Source organism: Halichoerus grypus, chromosome 1 (genome assembly GCF_964656455.1).
Source record: "Halichoerus grypus chromosome 1, mHalGry1.hap1.1, whole genome shotgun sequence".
NCBI classification, from domain to species: Eukaryota; Metazoa; Chordata; class Mammalia; order Carnivora; family Phocidae; genus Halichoerus; species Halichoerus grypus.
In genome coordinates this window covers 112151234-112175343 of record NC_135712.1, presented here as the reverse complement: position 1 = coordinate 112175343, position 24110 = coordinate 112151234, and the positions used below count along the sequence as shown (strand labels likewise).

At 37.5% G+C, this 24110-nt stretch overlaps 1 protein-coding gene across 1 annotated transcript in view; it reads left to right on the top strand.

Annotated features, from left to right (window-relative positions):
* Positions 1-458: 458 nt before the first annotated feature.
* The window catches only part of AGTR1 (angiotensin II receptor type 1), a 45992-nt gene continuing 22340 nt past the window's right edge, over positions 459-24110 (top strand). The window contains exons 1-2 of the mRNA XM_036115636.2: positions 459-647; positions 10268-10352. The gene's annotated coding sequence lies outside the window, so the exon portion shown is untranslated. The remainder of the gene's footprint in view (positions 648-10267; positions 10353-24110) is intronic.

Sequence of the window (24110 nt, the reverse complement as noted above, 5' to 3'; positions counted from 1 at the left end):
CCAGCCTTTCACTCTGTAAACCTGAAATTAATATATGGTATCTATGATCCACAACAGTATTGTCAAAGTTTGAGTTACAGGAAAGAGAAGTTCACTAATTCCTCCTTAAAAAGTTTTCCAAGTTTAAAAAAAAAAAATAGTTGGGAAACGTTTGTTTCGGGCGTGAACTGTTTCTCCTGTTCCCCCAGCTCTCTCCCATTTCGCGACCCTCCCCAATGCAGAGTTCTGAACCACGTGCGCACAGATCTGATAGGTGACACTGGGGTATGATTGTTGCATCCTCCCGCTTCCGTCAGCATCTGGAGGGGGAGGAGGTTGGGCCAAGAGGGTCTCCAGAGGCGGAGCGGAGGAGGAGAGAATGCAAAACAGTGCCTCGTCCCTGGAACCTACGGAGGAGCAACGCCCCTCGCTATAAATTCAGAGCTGCCTCATCGCGGATGATTCCAGCTCTTGTCAGCCAGGGCCCCAGACAGTGGCGACAGGCACGGCTAGCAGCTCTGCCGTGCTAGGGCGGTGATTGATGGGGAGCAGCCCAAGCGAACCCCAGGAGTGAGGGCGCACCGCAGGGACGCGGAAGCGGCGGGCGGAAGCCCCGCACCAGCGCTGCCAGCTTGCGGTCCGACCTGGGCTCAGCGCCCTGGGCGCGGGTGAGTCGACACCGACTCCCATGCCGGGTTTGGGGGCTGTGGGGCGGGGCTGATCAGTTTCATGTCAAGGCGTCCTAACTGCGGGTGCTGTGCTGGTAGGCTCCCGGGGACGAAGGAGAGAGCGAGCTTAGTTCCGGCCGGCACCCACCGGGAACTGGCCGCGCTTCCCCAAATCAGGTGAGGGGCGCCTGGGTTGCAGGGAACAATTTGAGACTTCGCTGCGTGCCCCCAAAATTTCATTCCGATTTGACCAGACTCTTTTGAGTACAAGCAAGATATCTTCAGAACTGGGATGCAACCACGTAAACTTTCTTCCCGAGGCTTTTAACCAACTCTTGTCCTTTCACTGTATCTTGAGTGAGAAGCCGGTATAACTCCGCGGGGCGTCCATTTAAAAGTTGTGCTATTTCTAAGGTGAAGTTCAGAGTGTCCCCAACCTCCCCCTCCGCTTCCAAGGCAACACCCCAGCACAGCTCATTTCCCCCTCACCCCTCCCTGCAAACCATACTGGTGGGTCCTTGGTACTGGACACCGCCCCCACCTGGAGCAAACTCTTCCACCTTCAGGTGTTCCCAGGTGCCCTTTGATTCATCAGATTGGCAAGGGGGAGAAGCCGGGGCGTCTCCACACCCCAATCCCCACAGCCCTGGCCAGTACACGTTTGTAAGAGAAGCTCTTTTTGGCTCCCTTCCTCCACACCACCTCCTAGCATCCCATTCTTCAATTCTCTTAACTGCAGCCCAGTCTTTCTACACTGCCAGCCTGCTACTTCTCCCCAAGACCTCAGCATGTCTTTCCCAAAGCGTATCCTGCCCCATTGTCTTTGCGCAGCTAGTAGAGACCCCGCTATTAAACCCAGCTGGGGTTTCTTTACCTTTTCTTTGTTTTCTGGTGGTGTATCAGAAGTCCGTGACTGGCCCTCAAAGCCCTCTCTTCTCAGTAAAAGTTTGGGTGCTCCTGTTCTCCTGGGATCGAATTTGTGACTTAGCTACATTTATTTCTAATGTCATTCAGAGAAGAGAAAGTAACAGTGAGGGATGTAAGAAATCTGGGACTCGACCGTTCTGTTTTATAACTTTGTTGAGCAACTTGTTTCTCCTAAAGGTACCTCATCCCCAACATAATTCTCTTGGTAGATACCATCTGAATGTCCTGGTTTATTTCCTTTAGCATAAGCTGTAACCTTTTGTAAGTCTTCTCTAAGAAACTGCTTCTCTGTCTCCTGCAGTGCTTCCCTAGCTCTAAAGACCCCACATAGATAATCTCTAGTTAGGTTGTGGTGGATTCTGCCACCCTCACAGGCAGACAGTGGAGGGGCAGGGAAGCGCCAGGAGCAGGGAATGGGGAGACCCACTTAAATGGCTGTGTACTATTAGGAGAGTTATTTCACAACTCTGAACCTCAGGTCCCTGCCCTTGAGGTTCCCTCCAGTGATAAAATTCCTTGATTCCTTTTGTTTCCTAGTTATTTGCTTAAAAAATAATAGTCTAAAATAATTACCCATTTAGCCCATGTTTGGGACTCTCAAAACTCTTTAAATAACTGTCCTGGTAAATTATCTATTCTGAAAATCATTACGTTTCCAGGGCTGGCTCCAAAAGTCCAACTCCCTCCCCCCCAGATTATGGCTGGCAGTTCCCATAACTTGGTTTATGGCTCAGGGAGCGTACCCCCAGTTGCCAGGTCTCAGCATTTGTTAAAGTTTCACAGTTATTAGTGTCAAATCTGTCATCTCCTCTGTCTTTTTCTTTTTTTTTTTTTCCTGACTTCATTGTTCTTTGTGCCCATCATGAAACCTCCATTCCTGGTAAGGCTCTTCTTTGACTTAAACTGAATCAAATGCTCCATCATCCAACTCAGAAGAAAGCTGGTTTTCTTCCACTGGTTCCACTGATGCCAAAGGAAGACTTAGCTTCCTTGAGATGTATAAAGTGCCTTTCAGTCACTTTTGCTTCGCCAATGCTCCCCATCCCAAGAGTTCTAAGCCTAAATCTTTGCTGTCACTCTCTAATCCTGGTTCAGTGTTCAAAAAAGAAACAATCTGTGGATTGTTCAGGTTTCTTACACTGTGTTTTTTTTTTCCAGTTTGAAGTAAGAATTATGTGTGTGTGTGTGTGTGTGTGTACATTTTTTGGTTTGTTGCGGCTGCTTATTACTGTTGTTGCTACCATCACTAATTATTTGCCCTGTGCAGGAGGAAAAAGAGTGAAAGAAAATTTAATCTGCTACTTACCCAAAGCCCCGGTAAAATACTTAGCTGAGAGAAGTCTAAAACTAATAGTTTAAATGTATGATGACTGTTTTCTGTAGTTTTATCTGTGCCACCACATCCTTTTCAAGCAAATAACAGATTTGCTGTATTTTGTTTTCAAATTTGTTACAGGAACCTAGACTAAGTCCCATAACACCTGCATGTTTTGGCTGCCTGGTGCAGGCTCCCAGCCTTTAGCCCCACACTCATTAGTTGACCTAGTGCTTTGCCTGCTCAGTCATGACTGGGCTATGCCAGAGAGTCTCCCAAGTAAGCTAGCAAATTAAGAATTTTATTTAGATGTTTGAAGTAAAGCCAAGTGTTGTAAAGATTAGAAAGCTGTCTTAAAGACACATTGTGGCAAATAACAAATATAGAGCCAGACCAGCAAACTATGACAAAGCAGTCAAGTCCAGGTTAGGAATGCTCTTCTCCCATGTTATCTAGTAAACTGGACAAATCACCTTTTAAACTCATCGCCACTGAAAAGTGCTATTATTTTTCTTCAAAATAGTTCTAAGCCATCCCTTTCAAAACTGCCTAAAGTCACTGGATTGCATGGTTTGTGTTCCTTGCCATGTAGTTACTTATTAAAATAGCATATCAAAGTTCCCATAAGTAAAAGTAAGTTTTGTTCCACTTCCAGCCTAAATTTAGCTGTCATTTTACTTTTTTTATTAATTATATGAATTTTAACTACCAAAATTCAACTTTTCAATGACTTAATATATAAAGCTATCTTAAATCAAGGAGTGTCTATAGGGATTTAAGGTAATATTCAACTGATTTGACAAATAACTACTGTTATCCTATTAAAGCTCTAAAATACATCCAAAATAAATCACAGCCAAAAAAACAAAAAAATCAACAACTAAAGAGCTATACATGAGTTATACATTTGCCAAATGTTTTACTAGTCAGTGGTTATTTTAATGAGAAATTTGACAATTGGAAATAGAAAATGAAGTATAGTCATAGAAATGACAAGTGAATCTTGATATTAGTCATTGTATTAACATTGAAAGTTTTGCTATCTGATTTTTATTCTCTGTAGCAGATGGTCACAAGGGAAAACAATTCCTTTGAGAGTTAAAATCAATCTTTCAAATATTTTACTGACAGAATTCACTATATGCTGTAAATATCATGACTTCTGTATTTTACATTATTCTTATAGCTCAATTTAGAAGTTTTTATTTGTCTGGTTCCTAAATAGGTGCATCATCCAAATGTCTTAAGTAGAAATAAATGTCTAGAATTTGCCAGAGATTACCAGAGTTTCCTTCCTATATCTAAGAATATTTTAAATTGTGTTGCTAGTCTCACATTTAATTACTTTTCTAACATTTAATAGTTTAGAAAATGGGTGAAGAAATGGGTATGCTTTGTTTTTCCCAATCACATTGTGCCTTCATATTCCAAGTCCTAAGTCTAAATGTCCTTAAAATTTTAAATCATGGAATTAATAATCATTCAGTTTGGGTCAAGTTTTATATGATTTCTTGTTCACTTTATACACATATAAGCTGTTTTATTCTTCACCAAATGATGTTAAAACTTATTTAGATCAGTGGATTTAAGTACTTTGAATGGTTAACTTCAGAGTGAGAATACTGGAGAACACACATATGATTGTGTACTATTAAAAAGAGTTTATGGGGGCGCCTGGGTGGCTCAGTTGGTTAAGCGACTGCCTTCAGCTCATGATCCTGGAGTCCCGGGATTGAGTCCCGCATCGGGCTGGGAGTCTGCTTCTGCCTCTGACCCTCCTCCCTCTCACGCTCTCTATCATTCTCTCTCTCTCTCAATAAATAAATAAAAATCTTTTTTAAAAAATAAAATAGTTTATGATTGCTAATTTGCTCTCTACGATGTCTTTAGATATTTACCAATTAATATTAATCAAAGCTCCTCTATCCACCTTGGAAAATAAAGAATTATATGTATGAAATGTATCAACAATAGAAGATACTTACAAAGGAAATACTATGGATCTGAGTGATATTAGCTCCTTAAGAACACTGAAGTATAAAAATGGTCTTTGGCCTAGAGAGATGTTGGTCAAGCTAAGTACATATTTGGATATGAGTCTCTCCAGGCATCTCCGTGACACTGGGGTGGGAGGCCATTTTAAAACAAGCCTCCTTCCGTCCTACTTTTCAGACCAGGTGAAATGTCTAATGTGGTCACATTGTTTGATTCCAGCCACTTCCACAACTTTCCCTTCCTTAAGGGAGTATACCTCCTTTGATAATATATGCACCACATCCAATGCATCCTTGTATTCTATTACTAAATGCTCCACAAATCACTTTCTTGCTTGCTTATTATTTGTTTTCAGCTAAAGCCATGGAAAATGTTAAATACATTTTTCAGATCCCTATATTTTAGAAGAGATACACTAGAGAGGAACCATTTTCCTAACCTCCTTGAGTATAGTATCCTATTAGACACAATAAAATGACTTGAAATTGATGCTTTACTCTTACTAATTGGGGAACTAACTACTATTTTTTAGTCTAAAGCTTAAAGGCAAGGGGAAAGTAGAGGAAAGAGTAAGAAAAGGAGAAACAGAATAAAAGTTGAAATGGCAAATCAGTGGTTCTTAGGGCATTAGGGAAAAGGTAAGGCAAGCATGTTACAATTACCTGGGAGGCATTTTAAATCCATATATATTGTCTAAACTTTACTTATTCCCATTGCCCCTACTGAGAACCACTGTACTATAAATTAGGAGCAACCATCCACAATTACCTCAAGTGTCAAGGCAAAGATCAGCATCATGGCCATCATGTGGGAGCTTGTTAGAAATGCAGACTTTCCGACTCGACCCAGACCCATTGAATAAGAATCTGCATTTTAACAAAATCCTCAGGTGATTCAAATGCACAGTGAAGTTAGAGGAGTCCAAGTGTACAACACCTAGGCCTTGTTTAGAATGATTACCTAGGGCACCTGGGTGGTTCAGCAGTTAAGCCTCTGCCTTGAGCTCAGGTCATTTCCCAGGGTCCTAGGATCCAGCCCCACAGGGCTCCTTGCTCAAGGGGGACTTGGCTTCTCCCTCTGCCCCTCCCTCTGCTCATGCTTGTGCACTCTCTCGCTCTCTCTCTCTCATAAATAAATAAAATCTTTTAAAAAATAGAATGATTACCTAGAGGTTATTTTATTGGCTTTTTAATAAACTAACATTTTTACATAAAGCTAACATTTATTGAGCACAAATAATATGCCAAACACATTCAGCCTTTAATATTGTTTTTATTTAATCCTCACAACATCCCTATGAAATAGGCACTGCTTTATCCTCATTTTATAGATTAGGATACTGAGTAATAATGAGATAAGTAACTCACCCAAATGTGGTAACTGGTAAAGATTTAAACACAGGAATTTTGATTCCCGTGCTTTTAGCTGCCACCCCACACTGTCTACATTTGGCTGCCTGCTTTTTAAGGCCTCCTAATTATTTGAGAATTTACTTAACATTATAATTTGAAATCAAGTTCTGTTTCATCGAAAAAAAACAAGATCTATTCCATTTTAGTTGTAACATTTGCCTGTCATCTTACCTTTAAGTGCAATAATAAAGGATTCTAGAAATTCCTTCTTTAGTTGGAAAATAAATACTAAAACTATAACAGCTCATTATTTAAAACTTAAGATTTGATATCTCTGTGTTTTCTCATAACTTAACTAAAATTTACTCTTTTTACCTTTTGGTGTTCTGATGCTATTTAAAAAAAAAAGTTTTCTCTTGAACAAGTGATTCCTTACCTACACAAATTATTCAGCCTTCCAACTCAAATTATAGAACACTCTTTCAGCTTTAATATGAACATTTATCTACAAGCATGTTCACAAAACTAGTTGAATATAGTTAGTAATCAATCAGTCTGCAAGCAAATGGTGACTTCTTTTAAGCCAGTGACTCCCCAGATGATTAAGTCTCTGAACAATTTCTCCTAGTGCATGTAGATTCTCCAAGAGCTGTCAGTTGGATCTGTCCAAAAGCCTGTTGTTCTGACAGGGGCTCATTGATGTTGATCAAAAGACAGAGGTGAGTCTGGGTTCCCTGTGATCATGTTTGAGAGGAGAGGTGTGTCAACATGACTGAGCAGCTACAATTTTCCCAGTGATAAAGGGACATCCTTGGGAGATGGAACTTCACCAGCTGCTTAGATCTGGAACTTTAGGCAGCACTAACAGTACAGTGTCTAATTTGTAACTTATGGCTTAGGACACAATCAACCCAGGGCTGCCATAATGCCAAGTTGTACGGGCCTAGCAGGGCGGGAGTGCCCAGGAGACATACTGCACATAGCAGCAGAATTCCTTAGAGCTAATAAATGATCAAATACCAGTGATTCTCTTATGACCCTTTATAGTCCTGCTAGTCTCACTGAGCCCAAATACTTGTGACTGCCGCTGCACAGAATCTGCACCAGGTTTTCTTCTAAATAAACTGAAAAACATAGCATTTCTACCAGTAAACTTCATACATTTATACCTTTATCATCACATACACTTTTCTTCACTTTTTGACCCAAACTCTTCTCATTATCCAATTCAAATGCATTTTACATGCTTCTAAATCTGTGTAGTATGCCACTAGAACAAGAATATTCCATTAACCGAGCTTTAGTAATCTTTCTGTTCAAATGATGTCACTTCACATAAAACACATTGTACCATGATGGATCCCAGCCCTTAACCTTCACACAGTTAATTGCTGCCACTTTATCAGGAATGGAAAAGAATCGGATGTGATTCCTACGTAATGATTTCTTGAATGTGTTCTGGCATTTGATCTACTGGGTTAATAGAATAAATTTTTAAGAGAAACACAAATCTATTCTTTTAAGTTCCTATTAGATTAAGCCATATGATGGGACATTATATAGTCATTTTTACATATTTAATAATATTTAATAGCAAGGAAAGATAATCATAAGTGAATAGAGCAATATAAAAACATAAATCATGAGAGTGATCCAACGTGTGTGTGTGTGTGTGTGTGTGTGTGTGTGTGTGTGTGTTTGGGAGATTCTTGTCAAGTTGCCATTATGCCCTTATTGGGTCATTGGTATTCTAATGAAAATAGTTATATTAGCACTGATGTGTGGTTAAAATCACTGATATATTTTTTAAATGTCTGCATTTTTGTAAACCAGATAAGACTAGGAAAAATATATAACAAATCTTAAAATCTTTTGAGAGTTATTAAGATCAAGGCTAAGATCAAAAGTGACTTTTTTCTTTCCCTTATTTTTTGGTATGTGCTTTCAAAATCTCTATTACTTTTATACTTCTTACTTTTTGTTTGTCTCAGAATATCTATTACTTTCCCTCCAACTAACTCTAGATTTCAGATCTTTAGACAACTGCTACTAACTCTGTAGAGAAGGATACTGGCAAATCCGATGCTTTCTCTGATTTTTTTTTTCCTAAGATACACTAGTGCCTTACAGGAGTTCACAAGGTTTATACCATGGTGGTATTTCTTGTACGAGAAATAATCTTGTGGGAAATGTCTTATTGCTATAACAACAAAACCACTGAAATGCAGGGCTAAAAAGAGATTCTTCTAATGCCAAAATCATTCCAAATAAGAATGTTATATTAAAGTTGGTATACATTGTGGTTTAAAAAGTAACCTATACTATACCTATTGTCTTTTTGAATAACTCTTCAGATTTAAAAAATTTCTTACTTAAATATGTCCCCCAAATCCATAATGAAAATTACTGGTTAATTTGGCTACATAAAAAAATTAAAATGATCATATAGTAAAAAGGACCATAAACAAAGTCAAAAGATAAACAGGAACTTGGGAAAGCTATTTGCCACACATTACATGTAAAATGCTAGTTTCCCTAACATAACATAAGCTCTTTAAAATGAGAAACAGTGAACGACCCAATTGAAAAATGAGCAAAGGCCATTACTGGGAAAACTAGTAGAAGAATAACTACAAAAAATAAAAAAATAAACTCAACCTCATTCATAACTAAAGAAATGCAAATCAAGACAAATATATACTTTTCGTTTATCAAACTGAGAAAAAAAATTGAGATTTGATAAAAGCCAGGTTGTTAGCATCATATATTGGTATAACCTTTATAGAGGACATTTTTTAAGTATCTCTCAAAAACATGGACTATACAGTTTGCTTTAACAATCATTTTGAAACTTTTCTACTGATATATAGCTTTAAAAAATGCATATGTATAAATAGGATCACTGAGGCATGTTCTTAAGCAGCCAAAAAGGGAAACTGAAAAAAAGAAGGCCGTAAGGCCCAGTAATAGGGGCCTGGTTGAATAAATCATCATGTATCAGTGCAATGAATGAAATATTGTATAGTCATCAAAATAAATGAGGCAGATGTATGTATACAGTATAGATAGTTCTAGCCATATTAAGTTTAACAAAAAAGCAAACAGCAGAATAGTATAATGTATAAAATGAAAAAATATGGATATACACATTTGTATGCATGTGTGTGCTTTTTTAAAAGTCCTAAAAGGGGGCGCCTGGGTGGCTCATTCGGTTAAGCGTGTGCCTTCGGCACGGGTCATGATCCCAGGGTCCCGGGATCGGGCCCGCATCGGGCTCCCTGCTCAGTGAGGAGCCTGCTTCTCCCTCTACCTCTACCTGCCACTCTGCCTACTTGTGATCCCTCTCTCTCTCTCTGTCAAATAAATAAAATCTTTAAAAAATAATAAAATAAATAAAATAAAAGTCCTAAAAGGATACATATGAAAGTGTTAGTAATAAGTACCTCTAAGAAGTGGAACTGAGAGACCATTACAGAAGGCTAGGAGACATGAAGTTTTATTTTTATACTCTTTTATAACTTGACATTTATACCACAAGCATGTATCACTACACTGAGAAACAAAAACAGACATACAGAAAAAAAGATCTCTTAAAAAGATTTTTTTTCAATTCTTGTGCAATAACGCTTATATAGGTTTATATTAAAAAGAATCATTTATCAAAGTTTATAGATTCACAAGTGAGTAATCTATTATGATATTTCTTATATTAGTAGTTATGTCTACAGAAGTGTCTTAGAATAAGATTGCACTATTTTACCCAAAAACATTGTTTTTCTCCTCTAGTGTGTATCTACAAGGGTATGGGGGAAGATGTTGACTATAACCAGGAAGAAGATGAAATCTCATGACAGACTGCCACTTGGTACAGCCTAACTCTCCATAAGGACAAACACATCCTTGATATGGGCCAAACGGTTTCATTCCCTTCAAAAACACATTCCAGATGTAGTGTTAATATTTACTCTGTCAATTAAAAAATGAAAATCTGACCATATTCAGTGAATCCCATTAATCTTTTTTCTTTTCAGACTGAATACATGATAAATTGGTCTAAAATGGCTGGGGCTTCATCTGAATAAGACACGAAAGCCATCCCAGAAGTTCTGCATCCAGGTAACATGTCTTACACCTATAGCACTCTATCTGTCAGTGGTTTTTCTCTAATATGTCAACAGTGGAGGTAGCACAAGAAGCCACATACACCATTGTCTAGAGATAGAAACAGAGGAAGCAGAAAAGAATGAAATTCCAGTCTTATCTCATCCCTTATATGCAGCTTAAGAACATATATATTTATATAATTTTAAATGTAAACAATGTTAGAATTACCATGATATTCATCTATTAATGTAAACCATGTGAGAGATTTGCAACCCCTTGGCAAGGATCTCCTTGTGGCCAGTGGTGGATTGTTCTTCATACTATGTAGGGCTTTGAGAGAACCAGGAAGGAAATGATTGTGTTCTCTCCTCAGCCACCCAATGGGGGATTTGGGCTCTATGAGGCACTCACTTCCAGAAGCACATGTCCAAAGACCATATGTCCAAGGACCATAAACCTTAAAACTTGACCTGCTCACCTTCAGAAAATCCAGATGTCTCTGAGTCTCATTCTTACAAAAGTTTCCCTTACTCCCGTAAGATATAGGCAGAAGGGCAATGTGGAATTGGAGACAAGGTACCCTTTAATACCTACAGTCTAGCCCTCTAGTAGGCATGAATCCCATGGAGTCATGCAGCTGGGCATTACACTCAGAATCTGAGAGGGCAGCGTTGGTAATCAGAGACTGCTCTGTCCTTCTATTTCCTGTCATGTGGCCCTGCCTTTTTCATAAAAAGACTCCTGGATTTTCCAGATTAAAAGATTTTTTTCTCCTCACAAAAACTCAGCTCAAGGAACAAGTCCTCAACCTCCTAAATTAACAGGGGAGACACTCCCTAGTCCCTCCAGGGAGAATAAAGAGAATAGCTTGACCCCTTCTCAATATATTGTGATTACATTTTATCAAAGCATAAGATAGATACGATAGGTGGTGAGTGGGTAGACAAATGTTAGAGGTGATTTTATTCTTCTTTGTTCCGTTGGCAAATGTGAAACAGTTGCTGGAAGCACTCCACGGTGGTATTAGGAAACTATTTAGGATTGCTTTAATCTTGGAGACAAAAATAGTAACATTCTACAGAGTTCTGTCACTGGAAATCTTTAGGTTTGGGGGGTTTTTTGTTTGCTTTTTCGAGGTGTAGTTAAGCTTAGAAATCTGGGCTGTACATGTTTTCAGCAAAAATCCAGCTCTAGAAAAAGTACATTGAAATATATGTCCTAAATAGGAAGCTTTATTTTACATCCAAAGAGTCCTGAACAGAAGGAACTCTGTCCATAATATTCCATCAGCCTTATAACAGAAGAAGCAAGACAGTGATCCGGGGGGGGGTTCCTGATGGAAATGATTCTGTGAACAGCCTCCCTTCTCCTGTTTTGGAAGCTCTCAGTTTCTAACAGTCACACATTTGTAGCAAAACTTTCAAAATAATATGATGTTTTGCTTACAAATAAAACAGTGAAAAAAAACCACTATAATCTTAAACTTTTCAAACCATTAAGTTACAGATGAATAGGCAAAACATGCTTAATTCAAAGAAGTTATTTTTTGTTGGTTAAAGAACTGATGCTACACCAATTCTGCCACTAACTAGCAACTTTGCTTTTGGTTTCTTGTAAAATAATCTCTAGGGCCCCATCCCAATCCATGGGCACTCTACTGAAATACAAAAGGTGTGTTCAGAGTTTCTGAACGTTGCAGTGCCCGTTTTACCAACTTACAACTAAAGAACTCTGACCTCTTATTGATTTAAACCAGTAATGTGTAAACAGCATTTCAGAGCTTGTTTAATAGGACCAAAAGAATTTAAGTTGAAATCTACTTAGGACAAATGAGGAAAACCAGGACATTTAAAAGAATAAATAAAGACCATATTCAGTGGCTTAAAATCTGTAGACCTGCACTGTCCAGTATGGTAGTCATGTGCCATGTGTGGCTATTCAAATGTAAATGTAAATTAATTATCATTAAGTGAAATTAAAAATTCAGTTCCTCAGTTGTGCTAGCCACATTTCAAGTATTCCAATAGACACATATAATTAGTGGCTACACTGTTGGCCAGCACAGATTTACAACATTTCATAGAAAGTTCTATGATACTATGGCTATAAACAACTTACTAATAATTGAAATGGACTTCCATTGTTACTTGGTAAGAAATTTTTATGCTCTTTTAAACTTATTTGGAAATTTTAAAGTATTTTTTAAGGGGCGCCTGGGTGGCTCAGTTGGTTAAGCGACTGCCTTCGGCTCAGGTCATGATCTCAAGGTCCTGGGATCGAGCCCCGCATCGGGCTCCCAGCTCAGCGGGAAGCCTGCTTCTCCCTCTCCCACTTCCCCTGCTTGTGTTCCCTCTCTCGCTGTCTCTCTCTACGTCAAATAAATAAATAAAATCTTTAAAAAAAAAAGTATTTTTTAATTCTAATTTTCTCAGCGGTACATTATTTAGTATATAGTTCTCACAGTACTTTTTTCTTTTTCCTATTTATTTGCATATTAAAATACATGGTATTAAGTATCTCCTGTACTCTTCTAAGGTTAGATGTTCTTGTTTACTTAAAAATCATGAGAAGAGGTACATGCAATTATATTGAACTAATATATAGCTGTTGGTATTTTTACCTGCATCATTGACATCTCCAAGTAAACAAAACTAAAAAAGATGTAGGATCATTTCTAAAGACCCACATATTTTTTTATTCTTTATATTCTGTGAGATTTTTTCCTGCAATGATAGATATGTCTCAATTGTATTGACGTAACTACAGATGACTTAACATTTTTTTCAGAAATTGAAGAGCCAAGCAAAATAAGTATTAGATGACTTATTTCTTTTTTCTTTTTATAGAAATGCACAAGATATTAGAAGTCTCTATTTTTGTTTCCAAATCATAGGTATCACATAGAACAGTAGTTTGTTTTCAATTTTTAATTAATATAATCACCACCTGTTACAGTATATTCTGAAAGTTCTTAGTCACCATTTTTCCACTAATATGATCCCATTATTAAAATGTCAGTCTCAATTACTTTCTAGTCACTTATACCTAGTATTCAATTACATTTGGTTCCTGGACTAATGGTTGTGTGTTACACAAGGCAAAAAATTAAAAACGAATTTGTCTTTGAGTCATCGAAGCATCAAGGATTTGAAATAGCTATATAACTATAAGAAAAGCATATAAATATCCAGCCTGTATTCCCTTTACACATTTAATAGTATTATTTTTCAATAAAAGCATATATAATAAAAGTTTGCACCCAGTTTGGAATTATCAAGTATGAATCCAAGTCTTACCAATGAAAAAAAGGCAAAGCAAAGGGTAGTCATTTGAGGGGTGGTTCCTACAATAAACAAAAACATAGCTTTCTTTATAGAGTAACAGGTTTACTCCAAATAACCTGTTATCTACAGTATATTCATAGAAACACTGTTCCTAGGCTTGAAAAATAGAGCTAGGTATGCTTAGCACATAACTGACCATATAGGAGACTCAAATTTAGGTTACTGTTAATATTTTTAATAATTAAAAGAGTTCAGAGAATTAGCATCAAAATGTGGAGGTTCTGTTTTGCTGGCAGAGAGAACCTTTGACTAGTACCAAAAATATTGTCATCCTTCCCCTTCAACTAGTCATTCCTTTTAAGACTTTTAAGAAGATTTAGACATGTAGGAAGCATTTTTTAAATTCCAGAAAGTACAAGATATCTTAGAAATGTAATAACACAACACAGATCTGGTAAAAGGTGGTTATCTGGAACTAGGTCTTGGGCACCTTTTCAGAACTTAAATGCTAGGGGGCTCTGGGACAACAAGAAGAATGTCATACTGCAAGTCCAAAATCCAGTCAGGAACAGCCTTCCTCCTCCTCTCATGTAGGCAAGGCCAAAAAACTTCTACACACAGCATGGGTCACCATAGAAAGCAAACAGAGCTACTGTAGATAAAACTAGGCAGTGGCTAAAAGCTAGACCCTAAACCTTGGCTCCTCAGTGATGCTCCCAAGTCAAAGAGGAAGAACAAAATGGGCGTTTCACTGCTTCTGGTCCCTCTAGTATGGCCAGTGTACACAGCAGGAGGATAAAACAATTGTCTTAACAGTGTAAAGCAGGAAGTCCAAACTCCTTTGGCAGTGTGAAAGCAGTGCAAATTGGAGTCACTGATGACAACAGCTTCTCATGTGATATATATAATACTAATAGGTCAGCCATATTTTATTTGACTCCAAACCATTAATGAATGCTTGTCTTCATTTTACATAGAACATATTTATCTATACACAGTTGAACAAATAGGGAGCTTTAAAAATGAACCTATTTGTGAGAACTACTGCCCACAACACATCAGCTTGGTGGGACAATTGAAGTAGTAGTAAGCTCCTCTTGGATTTCTGCTAGAATTTAGACTTAATTAGATGGATGAATTAGACAGAACTTACTACCTGAATTAGAGTGAAAAATAGAATATGTACCAATTAAGTGAAAGAAAATTCATACTATGAATAAAATAAATGTCAATAAATTAAAATTTTTTATTTTAGCTTCCTTAAGATATATGACAAATTTAACAGACCTAATTTAACATCTCAAAATGAAGAGATCTCAGTAACCTATTTTATGATTTTTATCTTCTTAGGAAGATGTTTGACATCTTTAATTTTCATATTTAATCAAATTTTTTTCTGTTTTCAGTTTCTATGGTGTCACTATCCATCAACTCATATTGGTTGAGTGTGTGTGTGTGTGTGTGTGTGTATATCCCAAGAGAAAGTAATTCTGCAATCCTCCTCAGCAATTCATTCTAACAATTAAGAACCCTTAAGCTAAACAGAATAATTCATTTCACAGGAAACTTTTATTCAATATGTATAATTAGTTTTAGTTAACTTTATTAATGAAATGTCGCAAATCAATTAGGTTTGCAATAATCAGATGCTGAGGACCCAAGAGGGGCCATAACTCTCACAAGAGGGGAAGGTGATATACAATTTAGTTGGGAAGCAAATGTAATTAGATTTGATCAGTTGAGTATTCCTATCCTGATGTGGAGTCGGGCACATACCCAGACCTGAGTACATAGTTAAAAAGAAGTAGAAAAAAACAATGTGACTTAGAAAATGTCTCCATGGTCCTGTCAGCCACATACTGACAGCTGAAGTGGGCCTTTGAAACCACAGGTAGACACATTTTCTTCAGACAGTGCTATCTTTCAAATTAATTTTTCAAATCCAAATGCCTGTAAGTAGGCAATATATAAACTTTCCTGTTTATCACAGACCCCATCGTTACCTAACGCCTTACAAAGGTGCTTCATATATTTATTTAATTGCTCAAATCCTGATGACATTTCAGTTTAAAACTATTGTGATCTAGAAGTTGGTTATTGAATGGGTATTGGTTAATCCTAAAGATACTTCCTCAGACTCTAAAATAAAAATATCAAATAAAATGTCATGATAGTAAGAATCCTTCTGAATGAGAATGATATTAAATACAAGTTATTCCTACTTAGGGTTGTAGTTTGCAACAGATTCTGCTGTGATTCATGGAGTATTTCTGCCAGATACCTACATGCCAGACACTACTCTCAGTCCTGAGGACAGTGTGAGCTGTAGACAAAAACCCCTGGCCTCAGAGAACTTATGTTCTGGTGCATATAGACAAAAAAACAATCAAGTAAAATATGCAATATGTTACATGACATGGAGAATGGAAATAGAAATGAGAGGGGAAGGTACAGTTTTAAAAGGGTATTTAGAGAAAGCCTCCTTAGTAAGAAGGAAGGAACTCTGTGGACATCTGGGGAAGGATTCCTCTAGGCAAAAGCAAAGCATAAAGCAAAAACAAAGGCCCTAGGCAATACTATGCCAGCAAATTCAAGGTACAGCAAATAGGCCAATATCCTTAGAAACTACAAAAGAAGAATATATAACAAAAGAGAGATCAAGTTATTGAAGGATAGCTGGACTAATAGGTAGAAACTGGAAACATTAAGAATGGGTGCTAGAAGAGAAGAAACAAATGGAATTTTAAACCTAAATGATTTAAAGACTTAAAATGCTTTGAAATGTAGTGAAATGTTTCCAAAATGGAAGATTTTAAAAAGAAGTCAGGTCTGTGATTCAATCCCCAACAGTTAGTTCTGTGGCTATAACTTGAACTCTAAATATTAAAAATGTGCATTTGATGTCAGTTCCTCCTGGACACCCAACTTATTTGTTTGGGGCCTTTGGTTTACTCCAAAAACACTTTGCCTATCACTGACCTATAATCCCTTGTCTCTGGGCCTGAAAGTAAAACTCCTCAAGTAATAAAAAAGTGGGGGTACACAACATTGCCATTAGATTATTTTTAGTGAAAGCTTTGCCTTCTTAGACAAATATACCGGTGAACTTAACAAATCCCAGGGATACCACCAAATGTAAAATGATTTCATATATTAGTTATCCCATTTCAATTATTTTATCTCCAAGTCCAACAAAAAGAAAATTCTAAATAAAAAGATACATTTGGGATTGTAAATGCGGCATTCATCCACATAGAACAAGGAATAAAATTACTTAATGAAATATTTCAAATTCAACCAACTCTACAAATGTAAGATAGTCTGAATGAGAAGAACAGTCCTGACTTTGCATCATATTTTAGCGGTGTTGTTTTCTCATAATCCCCATGCTTTTTTCCTATCCTGCTACTGTTCAAGATTTCCTAATGAGGATTAGGGAACAAGTGTATTTAACAATCTGTATTTGCAGGTTGGAAACAAGAAAATGAAGACTAATAGTTTCTCTCCTGCTAATTTGATTTTCTACAGCTCCTCTCCTACCAGCATAGGCAAAGGACTTAGTAACTATTTCTAGCAGATGGGGCCAAGGAAAAGACAAGCATCTGTGATGTCATGCTTCCCCCAAATGGGCCAGCTGCCCTACAGGCTTCCATTAGAGACTTCCCCAAGAGTAATAAATGAGAAGTGATCATGAACAGAATGAGAAAAAAAAAAAAATGCAACTTCCTTTATTCTAGAAAAGCAATACCCAATGGCTGGTTAACAATGCTACAGTAAATGTTTTTGTACATTTCTTTTGCACATATGGAGAGTCTTAAGGTATGTACTCAGAAGTGGAAATGATGATCTGATTTCCACAGTGGTGGTGATATAAGGAGATTCCTGGAAATGGGGTTGTGCTGAGTTGACAGAAAGACGTAGGGGTTCAGTCTTTAACTGCCAATGTGTGGTTGGCTCTCTAAACTGAAATATGACCCCAAAAGAACCTCTTCTGGTATACTTCCAGGTCCTAGGGCTAGTTAATAATACAAATGGTTATTTATTGATAACTATACAGGAATTTATTTCCCAGTACCCCGCATATCATTGAAATCCCATAAAATCAGCCCAGCAAGGAACGAGAACATATTGAGAGTATACAACACATAACTTTAAATGAGAGGTTTTCCTTTTTTCACACAAAAACATGAAAGTCAGTTTGAACTGATGTGGACTTCTGTCCAGGTGAGTGCCTCTGATTTCAGAAAGCATGTACCTCTTTTGTAACTCCAGCGTGTCCTTGGAAAGTGCTGCATAAAGGCCAAACTGCCAAGTCTAGTCCTTCTCTGAGGAAAACCTTTTTAGTTGTATGTCAGTAGCTGGTCTTTGTTCTCTTCAGTGCTCATTGCAAAATACAGCAATTCTAATTCTAAATCCCAATAGTATTGGGAAGACAAGTGGAGTTAAAATAATGCCTGTAATTTAATCAGTATTTGGTCACTAATAAAAAGCTAGTTAGTCACAGCTTCCTTTCAATCCCTCTCCCACAGATTTCTCTCCTGAAAGGAGATACTTACTATACAGCATTTTAGGGAAAACAAACTTTCCTCAATTGCTAGGGCTGGAGTAATGAAAGGTTTGAAAATAGTATTTTAAGCACCATCACATTTTTTCTTTCCATTCCCTGAGGTCGAACAGATTCTTAATTTCAGTTTTTCAACTTCCCTGAAAATAATTTCTGTCTCTACTTAACCTATTTCAATTCAATATTTTATCTTCTTAATCTGGTAGACTCACAAATTTAAGTCATCATGCAGATCAGAAAAAACCAAGTGAGATGTAAAGCATCAAAATGGCAAATCTTCTCACTCAAAAAGCTAAAAATAAAAAAAAATCTCAATCCAAGAATGAATCATCCTTGAAATTTTCCCAACTTGAAGTTTAGTTTTATGGGTGAAAACTTTGGGAGACCAGTTTGGGAAGCAACCCAAAGCAAACAGCCAGGTACTGTTACATACACATAATCTTAACTTCCCACAACAACACTTAAGAAGTAGCTATGATTGTTGCAATTGTATTATATTGCTATTTTATAAATGTAGACACACAGCAACAGAGAAAACAACATCCATTAACTGGACACTTACTGGATCAGGCACTGAGTTAGTCACTTTATCTGCATTTTCTTACTTAATCCACCAAAAAGCAAGCAAACAAACAAACCCTATAGGCTAGGTTCTCTTATTGGCTTCATTTTTTTTACGGACACTGAGCCTAAGGGGTCCACTTTGCTAACCAATGTCAGCACCGGAACTGGAATTTGGGACTGACTTCAACACCCTGGTTCTGACCATTTCTTTTCCATATGTAACCCTTCAAATTCTCCAGAGCCTGATATCTTCCTGCTGTTGCTTTCCATTAACTGCTACATCATCAGCATTTGTTTTTACATATACCTATAGAAGTGAGCACCTTGTTAGTATTAGCTTGTACTGATACAGAGTGCAAGTTCAAGCTAGCATTATTTTGAATAGTAGGAGAGTCCAGAGCTCTGAAAGGAATTTTGAAGATAGGGTAAAGCAGATATTTTTCTGTCACATTTCAGTGAGAAAATTGTTAATTCATATGCCACCAGCCAGTCACAAAAATGCAACAGGAAATGAAGGAAAAAACGTAACCACTTTAAACAATGCGGTCTGTGGTACAAATTAGCGTACTGTGAATTAGTTTCCTTCTGCTGTAGAACTGATCATTTGGATTATGTAGGCAAGCAGGGTAAGACATTACTAAAATTATCCTTGAATCCTAGCTTTGAGATCTATGGAAGACACTAGGCAATTTGCCTGAGAATACATAGAAAACACTTTTTAAAAGGATAGGGATGGGTTATTTCCCTCTCTGTTAAATATTAGCCTTTGAAATGAACCCAGCTGATCTGCTAAATAACACTTGCAAATTGTTATGTCTTAATAAAGTGACAGACTGAGAGAGAAGCCACACTAGACCTGCTTATGCTTCTGGAAGCTGCACAGGCCAGGAACATTATGCAATAATGCCTTTTAAAAGAAGGGAGCCTTTTAGCCTTACACCTTGCCTGGCAACAAATGTAGCCACTTACTCCAAATGCAGGCATAATTAGAATCTATGAAAATCTAGCATCAGAATCCCAAACCCCTGGTGCAATACACAGTAAGTTACAGCTTTTATGTCTGCAATATTTTCAACCATTCCATTTAAGTATGTGAATATATGAGTGTGCTGTGTTTCAGGGAGCCTTGTTCTATAAGGTTATGGAAAGCTTTTACCATTATTAATCAGGTATTCTGTAAACAGGACACACCACGTTTTTAGATTTCTGGAAGGCTCAGAGCCTGCAATGTTACTGGCAAAGGGCAGGCCCAAATGCGCTACTCTAGTGAAAAATCCCTGTGCAAACATGGAACACGGTGAAAACTTGAGGGACCCAATCTACAGTAGGCATCACTAACAATCATCACCTCAATTACAGCTTTAACCATGCAAACCTAGGCTCATTCGTTAGTTTATCAAATTACAGCAGAGCCTTATAAAGTAAGCCTGAAAGAACATTAATTATAATCTAATCTTGGATGACCAATAAAAGAAAATCTTATTTTAAAACCCTCATAAAAGTTGTAAAATCAGTGTCTTAAAACTGAGAATAGCTTTTGTGGAAAGAGAAAAATAAATGCTTTAAAATATAAGGTTAAAAAACACAGACATCTTAAAATAAATCAGGGAAAACTATTTTTCAGAAAATAAATTTTGTTCCTCTGCTTTGTGACTGGCCGATGAGTTTTGAGTTTGAGGATGAAGCTATGCTCAGCTGTCTAGTGGAAATAGCAGGGGAAACAAGTTTTTCTCCTTCATTTCCTAAGGTGTGGTGATTTCTTATTCCCAGGTATTATGTCTTTAAAAGATTTTAAATCTTAAAAAATAGATATTGAAATAGAGAACTGAAAGTCTCAGCTGGCTGGGTATGATTTTTAAAATAGGTAATACAGACCTCTAGTGGCTGAACAGTTTGAAAGCCTCTGCAAGGAAAGGAAATTACGAGGCAAGTGCAGGCAATTTAAGGAGGAGGGGGAAAAAGAAAAAACAGTTACTAGTTAAAATTACTCACATTGCAAAAGCCACATATTTCACATAAACAAAAAAAGGTGAGCGCGTGCTTCAAGGGAATGTGAAACACCTGCCATCCTTTACGATGCTCCTTGATTCTCCTAAAATAAGCAAGGACCTTCCCACCAAAGTTCCGGCAAGAGGTCTGGATCTGTATTGATTTTCATCCAAAAGATTAACATCCAGTTCATCTATTATATGAATGGACCCGACAGATATTTGTGTTATGTGAAATAGATTTCTTTTCCTTGGTACACAGTTTTGCCTCACTGGGACTCTTCTTCTAAATTCCCCATGAAAGAGCTCCCCAGGAAAATGCAAGAGATCCCTCACACAGCCAAAGCTTACCTGTCCTGTTCCCCGGTCTCTCCAAGGGCAGCCCCACGCTGCCACCGGAGTGGGCTTAGTGACTGGGGCCCTCTCCAGTCTACAGGGAGGGTAAACTGTTGGATCCATGCACAGGCTTAAGTGATTACTAAATATCCCTCTAGACTAGGTTCCTAATTTGAATGAATGCCCAAATCACCTGCAGAATCTTGAAATGCAGATTCTGGCTCCGTAGGTATGGATGGGCCCTGAGACTGCTTTACTAGTAAGCTCCCAGGTGGTGCTAATGTGGCTCATCCAGGACAGGCTGGGAGTAGCAAGGAAACTTTATAACATCTCTTTTTATTTTTTTAATTACACTTTTTATTTTTACTGATTTTTTCATTTTTTTTAACGGCATCTCAAAATTTAATTTTTGAATTTATAAAGCTTTTTAAGTTCTCTTTTACTTGACTATGTACAAGTATCACTGGGAACCTGTTACTCAAAGTTTGTAAAGATGATCCTACACTTTTTTTTTAAATTTTATTATGTTATGTTAGTCACCATACAATACATCATTAGTTTTTGATGTGATGATCCATAATCCATTGTTTTCGTATAACACCCAGTGCTCCATGCAGTACGTGCCCTCCTTAATACCCATCACCGGGCTAACCCATCCCCCCACCCCCTCCCCTCTAAAACCCTGTTTGTTTCTCAGTCCATAGTCTCTCATAGTTCATCTCTCCTTCCGATTTCCCCCCTTCATTTTTCCCTTCCTTCTCCTAATGTCCTCCATGCTATTCCTTATGTTTCACAAATAAGCGAAACCATATGATAACTGACTTTCTCTGCTTGACTTATTTCACTTAGCATAATCTCCTCCTACACTTTAAAAATGGATTCACTGTCATCTGTTTAGCTTGGTGAGTTCATGATGGTTGTGAGCACTTCTTTAAGCACTTACGGCCATCAGGCACTTGGTAGCCACAGTTAAACATCTGATTAGCCATACTGGGACAGTGAGTGAGATCAGGTTTTGTGCATGTTGAAAAACTACCTAAGGTTCCAAAGTGAAAGCCACACCATAAAATCAGGCAGAGTAAAAAGCACAAGCTGAAACTATAAGAATCAACAGATCAGAGTAGAAAATGGAAAAATATATTTTTCAGGCAAATGTATTATAATTCCATCATCTAAATAATTTCCTATTATAGCATGTTGTCAACCTTAATTTTGAAATCCATAATTTTAGAACTTATGTCACGGAGTAGTCTTTAAAAGCCTCTTGCAAACTTTTAACATCTAGTTTCAAATCAAAAATAATATATTAACAAGCTGTAGCATGGAGGGAGTACATAAATTATCATCATTGCCCTGCATGAACAGTAATTCACAGGTTTGGCTCAGACACGATTTAGATGAAATAATTAACTATGTACAGTACTTAACAGTAAAAAAGTAATTAATCTAGCTGCCTCATACTGGTTTGGCCTAAATAAACATGCAATAAAAAAGCCATACAATTTTATTATTTTCTCACATTACTAAGTTGGAATTTTAATATGTCAGAAAAAAGATATCTTTTCTTTAAAAAACATCACTTTCTTTTCAAATTTCAATGTACTGATTATAAGCTGAATGAGTTCCAATATTTACAATTGTGGGCAGATGTTCTCAATTTATAATTATGCATTTTACTTCACAGGAGTTTGGTAAAAGTGATTAAATTAAGGTGAAATAAAGGAAAAAAAATCAATTTTTTAAACAAAATTACACACTCTGTTAATAGTACTATAATCGTGTGGTGGTATAGCTTTGGCAGAATGTTTCAGATAAACCTGTTTTTTGCCCCATGGGTTCTTGGAGGAGACAAGCTGCCTTTTGGCCTATAGTCCCTTTACCAGTAGGTCCACAGGTAAAGGGAAGGGTCATTATTTAGAGTGAGGGCAACAAATAAGGCAAGTGTCCCTGTTGGGGCAAGAGAAAAAGGTTCAGGTGATTTCTGCTAGGGAGAAAGTTCATCCCACTCAGGTGCTGTGTTTTGTTTTGTTTTTTTAAAGTTCACTTTCAGCCTATGGATACTCCTTTGCCTAATCTCATAGACTATGACATGTTCTCCCCTATATAATTCCATCGATTAATCATTATATTATTATCCCCATTTCACAAATAGACAAAGAAGAGGAAAAGGCTGAGTAATTCTTCCAAAATCAAATAACACACAAGATGTAGGGTCAAAACTCAAACCCAGAGACTTCTGTGTCCAGCCAAGATGGAGTAACAGGGATTTATTTACCATCTCACCTAAACAACATCACTCTCTCTCTCTCACACACACACACACATATAAATATGAAACAATGATTTTTATATATATGAAACAATATATGAGGTGCAATGCTTTCAAGACAGTATACATCAGACAACAAAAGGCAGTAATCTCTAAGGGATGGGATATAAATGAAGTGAACCCTATGGTTGTCCCAGCTCACTGCCTGGGGATAGTTTCCAGCCATGGCACAAAGAAGAACCCAGAAGGAGCTCCCAGGTCTCCCTGAGTTGAGGAGATGGAGGCAAGAGTCCAGAGAGGCAAGGAGCTAGAGTTCACAGGGCTGAGTACCAGAGAGTTTTACAAAAGAAGAGCCCAATAATCTGCAAAGTATCCCCCTTGTGTTTCAGTGCATGTGTATGAGTAATCATCCAAGAGGATTAGAGGGGACAATCTCCAGAGAACATCCAAAGCCAAAAATAGTTCCTGTTCCCACCAGACAGAGTAAAAAACCTTGTAATTCATGGGGCATCAGGTGGTATACTCAGAAGGATTTTTTCGCCTCCAGAATAAGAAAAAAAAATCAGCCCTAGACTAAATGCTGCTCTGGTCCCACCAAACAAAGCATAAAGGCCAGATCTGAAGGGATAAAACCATGTGCAAGTAACTTAACTGCTTCCCAGAACAAAGCTGGAGAATATTTGTAAGAATACAAAAACATCCAATAACCAACAAGGCAAAATTTGTAGTGTTTAGCATCCATTCAAAAATTATCAGGCATGCAAA